Below are 7,120 nucleotides of genomic sequence, written 5' to 3'. Positions count from 1 at the left end.
CGAATGGACCATGTTCAGCGTCTCCATTGCCGAAGCTGCTGCATTGAGCTGCGGCCGCAAGGTGGTTGGTGCCTGCCGTGGTGGTAATCCCCGAACCAAATGGTGGACACCAGAGGTGAAGGGAGCCACCAGGCTGAAGAAGGAGTCCTATCGGGCTTGGTTAGCCTGTGGGACTCCGGAGGCAGCTGACAGGTATCGACAGGCCAAGCGGAATGCGGCTCGGGCAGTGGCTGAAGCAAAAACTCGGGTGTGGGAGGAGTTCGGAGAGACCATGGAAAAAGACTTTCGGACTGCCTCGAAGAGATTCTGGCAAACCGTCAGACGTCTCAGGAGGGGAAAGCGATGCTCTACCTGCACTGTGTATAGTGCTGGCGGAGCGCTGCTGACGTCGACTGAGAAAATTGTCAGGCGGTGGAAGGAATACTTCGAGGACCTCCTTAATCCCACTGACACGTCTTCCGAGGAGGAAGCAGAGTCTGGGGATGAGGGGAATGACCTGCCAATTTCCGGGGGCGAGGTCACTGAGGCAGTTAAACAACTCCTTGGTGGCAGAGCCCCTGGTGTTGATGAGGTCCGCCCCGAGTTCCTGAAGGCTCTGGACGTTGTAGGGCTGTCCTGGTTGACACGCCTCTGCAATGTTGCGTGGAGATCACGGGCAGTACCTGTGGACTGGCAGACCGGGGTGGTGGTCCCCATCTTTAAGAAGGGGGACCGGAGGGTGTGTTCCAACTACAGGGGGATCACACTCCTCAGCCTCCCTGGGAAAGTCTATGCCTATGGTGTTATTTTTGTGCCACTATTCTGAGCGCACGTAAAAAAAAATTGAGCGCACGTAAAAAAAAATTGCAGGTGCAAGTGTTGCATTTTGAGGAGAAATTTATTTTGAGCTTACAAAAGCTGAATTTGAGTGAACAAAATTCATTGCTGCGTGCAAAAAACGTATTTCAGTGTTTGCGCTTATCCATATACACACACAATAGCACCCCCTCTCGCTCAGTTTTTTCATTTGCGCTTGCTCGCAATGTGTTGCTTGCGCTCACAACATTCTCTGCTTCGTACGCTCAACTCTCTGTACACTGTTATAAGTGTGCCACAAAACCAACCAATCACAGACTTGGTTTCAAAAATTCTGATTGGCTCTTACAGTCTCCAATCAGCTCGCTAGCTACTGCTTTCCGGACACCGGAAACACTGTCCACTCAGCCTCGCTTCTTGCAGATAGAGGGATTTTTGATTTACTCTGCAGCTAAAGAAGAGATGGCAGAATCAAACAATGGCTCCAATAATACTACACCACAGTATCAGGTGAGTTTAATTTTTTTTGTGTGAATTTAGTAATTTGCTGTCCTTTCTGTTTAATATGCTGTGAAATTGTAGTTACAGATGCAGCTGTAGAGTTTAAGCTAGCTTTATGGGTAATTACCAGCGTAGTTGTCTTACTGAGGCAGTGTATCCTAATCATGTTTTTTAGGGTAATGGTGCAGTTGAGTCAGCAGTAAGAAATCTGGTGTCTTTGCTGCTTAACAACATATCCACAAATCCTTCAGGGAGGCCAACAGAGAGTGGGCAGCCGGAGCCTAGAAATCTGACTATCCAGCAAGAGATGACAAGGTTTTTGCTTTTTTTGTGTGTTTTTTTTATTTTAACTTTTTGCAATCTTTTCTGTTAAAGTTATTTGGTTTGTGGATTTATCAACATTGATTTTTAAATTAAAATGTGCTATTAAGGACTGATGTCATATTTAATAACTTTATTAAACAATAACCCTTATGTTATGCAACACTGCATTTTTTAAACTCATGCATTTTCATCCCACAGATCATTTCCAGGATATTTCAAATCACACTTGAGCCGTGGTAAAAAGAGATGTTTAACATCTACTAAGCAGCTTGTTAAGGCAGGCAGTAAGACCACAGGCCTCAGTTTTTATTTGCTGTCAAAAAACACATCCTACACACCTTTGCCAGCTGAGGAGCTTGAACTCCTACAAGCTGGCATGGGGAGACAAACAGTGTCTCTTCCAGAAGATGGTGACCATGCAGAGGTAAGTTTGTGTAGTCAGTATTAAAATCAGTCATTGGCAGACGCATTTAGCCTGAATCATATGCCACAGTCCATTTAGTGTTCCATTCTGCTTAACGGTGTTTTTAACTAAGATTTCTAGACTTCTGGAAGAAACCTTTCCAAAAATGGAATATCTTTGTGGAGGATGGCTCTTACATAAGGCAACAGGTTTGTTGTTAATTCAGTTTTTATGTATTTTTTTGGCATTCTTGCGTGCTCATACTGCATTATGATTATGTAGTTAATACTTTTGCTGCTTGATTGTTTATGCTATTTTTCTGTCAATAAAGGTGGCAGTGGTCGACGAAAGCTCACTGTAATTCCACCTGAAACAGAAGGATATTCTGTCAAAACACTGAAAGCTGTGTCAGGAGGTGGCAAATCCACTTTTTACATAGTACCTCTTCAGGAAACATTAGACACATCTCCTCTACCTCCCGACTCACAGCACTTTTCAAAGATGCCAAAGAAGATATGTTACCAGTGTAATGAAGTTATGCCTCTGCAGATGCTTGCAGTACACATCAATACGTGCAAAGGAAAATTCTCTCCTGATGAGACTGATGATGAGGTGAGACAATTTTGATGAAATCAAAATGAGCAATTTTGATTAAATAATATAGTATCACAATTACTGTTTTTTGATTCTGCAGGAATCGGAGTTATGCATTGTGAAAAGCAAATGCAAGGTAAACCTAGCACATTACTAAAAACCATAGTAACTACAATGAATTTTGTATCGGTAATGATCTTTTTCCCACTATGCCTAACATGTACCCATTTTTGGAATTGTAGGTTATTTGTCCAATATGCACTAAGGATTTTCCTGAAGATGAGATCACAGTCCATGCGAGTCTGTGTGGGGATAGGTAATCTTTTTTCAGCCGTTTATGAAAAAATGTTAATCAGTAACAGTCCACGCAAACATATGTATTTTTATTTTATTTTTTTTAAACTTTGTTTTGTCATCAGCTTTCAATGCATGGTGCCTGAAGAAAATGACCAAACTACAGGGACACCAGCTCAAACTTCAGTATGCACAACAGACAGGTACTTTTTGCTCTATTATAATTCATATACACACTATTATGCAGAACCATTTGTTAAAATTATGTGTAAGATCTTTTACACAATACCTGGGGTTTAATTTCATATAAAACATTTTATGATCACACTACTTTAAATTATTGTTAAAGGTTGTTGCACAGAACATGCTGCAATAATTTCTAATCACGTTTAATGTGGTAGCCTCTTTTAATCTAAAGATGATTATTTTTCTTTGAGAGCTTAGGATGTTTTCTACCCTGTTTTTGTTAAGCGTGGAAGATGTATTGCGTTGCCTTGAACAACAAGTCGACACCACAACAGAATTTAAGTTGTGTGTGGACAGAGAAGACCTTCCAGACAGAGGCATTCTCCAGTGGCAGAGAAAAAAAGCTGCATCTCCCACCAGTGTTCTTAGGGTGGTTTTCATTGGAGAGGCAGGCATGGATACAGGAGCACTTAGGAAAGAGTTTTTGAGTGGTGAGTTGCCTATTACCTGTTTTGTCCTAGTGTCAATAAATAATGGATCACTTAAAAATGCGGATATTTTTTGTATGAAAGACATGATTTCAGGTATTGAAAGCAGATTCTTTGAAGGACTTGAGAACAAGGGCAAAAACCCCAAGTATTCTCTGACCGATCTTGATAATTGAAAACTTCAGGTTGGTTACATACGAGCTTTGTGTATTACATTTAATACGCATCCGATATTTTTGTAAATGTTACCTGAAAATGAATTATAATCATTTGTCTACACAGAACTGTTGGTGAAATAATTGCAGTCAGCCTCGCCCAAGGAGGCCCATCTCCTGCCTTTTTCAAAGAATGGTGCTACAATTTCCTCTGCTCAGGAGAGGTTGATTTCAGCTGTCTGTCTAAGGAGGATGTTGCAGATGTGGAATCTTCCCTGCTCATCCGCAAAGTGAGCACCTGGTTTAGCTCTGGCACATGATATATTATGAGTATGGTGTTTTTAAACACTTTTAACCTTCTGTATTTCCTCTTTCACATTATACATTTCCAGGTTGAAGATGCAGCAGACATACAGTCTCTGATGATGTGGGCTGATGAAATTGTCAGCTGTGGATACACAAACCAGATAAAGATGGATAGTAAGGAAAGCATGATCCGGTAAGGGAGAAAAAATCAGAGAGATCATTAACCCCCCCCCCCCCCCCCCCCCCAACTAGTTTTTCTTTTTTTTTTTTTTTTTTTTTTTTTTTAATTGCTATTTTCTTACACTCAACAACAAGACTGATTCCAATGCTACAGCAGCTCCGAAAGGGCATGGAACTGTATGGTCTTGTGAACCTGATGGCTGTAAATCCTGAAGCTTGCCACAGTTTGTTTGTTCCTGGGAAAATCCTCAAAGTAAGTATTAACATAGCAGCTTCAGTCTGATCCAAAGACAGTCCACTTATCTGTACTGTAGTTATCCTGTATTTATTTATTAGTTTTGAATGAACAATATATCTATAATATAATCTACTTTATTTCCTTATTTACAGCCAGACGCTGATTTCATTATGATGAGCTGCCAACCACATTTCAGTGAAAAAGGGACATCTAGGGAGAGAACTGAGAGGAAGATCATAAATTTTTTGCAAGATTTCTTGCAGGAGATTGAAGTATCAGGTACTATATAGTATTAGCTGTATATACCTATAGTATTGTATATATACCGTATGCATCTGTTAAATATTTTTGCTTTAACATGCAGGGCACTAGAAAGTATTCTTAGTTGTTAATTTAAAACATTGTAATCCAGATTGCTTTTTATTTAGAAAAGACTTCAGAAACATTTTCAAACATCACAGATGGAAAGAAACACAGGCGGTGCAGGTGGTGAAAAATCAGAGTCTCTTGCTGTCCACCATGTGCTCCAGTGGATGACCGGCCAGTCCCATGTTCCCATCCTTCCTGATGAAAAGAGACATTTCAAAATAACATGCAAGTTTGACCATGAATGTAAGGAGCGGCTGGGAGATCACTCCATTTGTTACCCAGTTGTGAGTGCATGCACTTGTACTGTGACTTTTCCAGTGCAGCATCTGGACACTTACACAGTGTTTAAAACCATAATGAGTGCAGCAGTTAAATATGGTGGTGGATTCCACAGAGTTTAACACATTGTTGTCTTGTAATTTGGAAACTAAATGAGTAAAAATGTTTGTAAACATTAGCTGTTAAGATGTTCGTAGCCGTTTCATGAAAATGACAAGACTTCAAAACTTTGTGTAGGGTCCTACGTTGATAGATAATAAGCAAGTGCTTTGTTTGCTTGTCTACTTGTAATCTGAATGTTTTAGCAAAGAAATCCAGTATTTGAGAACTTAAAAGAACGTTGACTTTCACGTCCATGTTAAGTGTCACTGTTGGTTTGACACCTGTAGCAAGAATTGTATGTACAGGTCACGACCGTGTGACTCAGAATGTTCCAAGGGATTAATAGTTCTCTGAAGCCCCTCCAGGGTTTCCTCATCCAGTGGGCATTCAACTTCAGGAACCACAACTGTGCTGTTAGATTCTTCTTGCAGTACAGCACTCTCCCAGTCAATGCCTGGATCCCGAAGCTCCTTCAAATCCACAAACATATATAATGGTCATTATTCCAGAATAGGTACTTTTGGGAGGAATGTTATTTTGTGTAAGCGTTTTTTCCATTAAAATACAACAATTTAAAAAGAATGCCTTTGTTTTCATGTTCTTCTTACTGTAATTTAGATTAGTGGTAATTGATAAGCAAGAATGTATAAAATCACCAGAAGCATCTCCCAGATGTGCTGCAAGTGTTTTAATTTGTTAATTTCAGAAGAGCAGAGTTAACTGCTAACTAAAATTTTGAAATTCAACATTTAAATAAAAAAAAAAAAATAAAAAAAAAATCAGATTATGAGCTGGTACCTCAAGTCTCTCGCCCTCGTCCAGCTCTTGTAGATGTCCCATACACCAGAGCTGTTCAGCAGTGAGACCACCTTCTGTCCTGAGGGGATGATTATTCCATCCTCCAACAAAGGTGACAAGATCTGCTCGGAGTCGAGGGACAAAGATGTAGTGGACACCAAAAAGATGAATGACATCTGAAATGTCAAGCAGGCCATCCTCCTCGAGTGAGTGAAGAATATCATGGTACTTGCTAGTGACTGCAATCCAGACATCACGCCAAAGTCGTTCTACTCTGTAAATACATTTGAATTTGGATTTCAGGTATTTCATGCTTCAAATCAATATCAGAACTGCTACAACAATCTACCCATGCAGTCAATAATAATATAAAAAACATCAAAAGACTAACCTCTGATTGTGGACACTCTTTCCAGATATGAAACTCGCTCTCCCTGTTCCTCTTGTGGCAAACATGAAATGTGCAATGTCCAGGTTTTCTACTCCTTGATCTGCCCTAACCCTATGATAAAAATACATTTTTAAGGAATTTTTAAAGTTTTCTTTAATGATACTTGTTGCTAGCATATAAATTAAATCAGGGCATAAAACCTTGATGGCAAGCCGTGAAGCTGGGCTGATCTCAGGAAAAATGAGAATGCAGTTTTTGCCCTGTTGTTAGTTGCTGCATCCAAGTACAGGACCTGCAGTAAAAACAAATGGAAAATTAAAGATCTGGTTTCAGATCATGTATAGTTTTTCAGTTAATAATGCAGTTTCATAATAAGTGTTCAAGGAATATTGTACGGTTCTATGTTCATAACCATAATTCAAAGCTTAGTAGTCTATACATCTATATTGGTAGTACTTATCAAAAAATGAAAATGGCCTTTTAGTTTAACCTTTTTTGGTAAAGAACTGATTAGAAATTTAAAAAAATAATAATTGCAAATCGTCCACTATGTTGGCTTGCTGAATAATTGATGTTCATAAAAAAACAACCTAATAAAGCTCTCATTTCAAAACTACCAAATATTCTACATAACAGTTACACTTTTACCTTCCTTGAGTAGCCATCCACTCCACCAAAGATCACAACATTGTACCTGTTTCAGAGGGAAAACAATCT

The 7,120-nt window shown here is 39.6% G+C and overlaps 1 long non-coding RNA gene across 1 annotated transcript; it reads left to right on the top strand.

Annotated features, from left to right (window-relative positions):
- The first annotated feature begins 2,714 nt into the window (after positions 1–2,714).
- Positions 2,715–3,537, top strand: LOC113032930 (uncharacterized). The gene is made up of 3 exons (XR_003273965.1): positions 2,715–2,753; positions 2,860–3,114; positions 3,383–3,537. It is a non-coding gene; the product is annotated as an uncharacterized LOC113032930 (long non-coding RNA).
- Positions 3,538–7,120: the final 3,583 nt, after the last annotated feature.

Source organism: Astatotilapia calliptera, chromosome 12 (genome assembly GCF_900246225.1).
Source record: "Astatotilapia calliptera chromosome 12, fAstCal1.2, whole genome shotgun sequence".
NCBI lineage: Eukaryota > Metazoa > Chordata > Actinopteri > Cichliformes > Cichlidae > Astatotilapia > Astatotilapia calliptera.
This window is presented reverse-complemented; position numbering and strand designations above follow the sequence as displayed.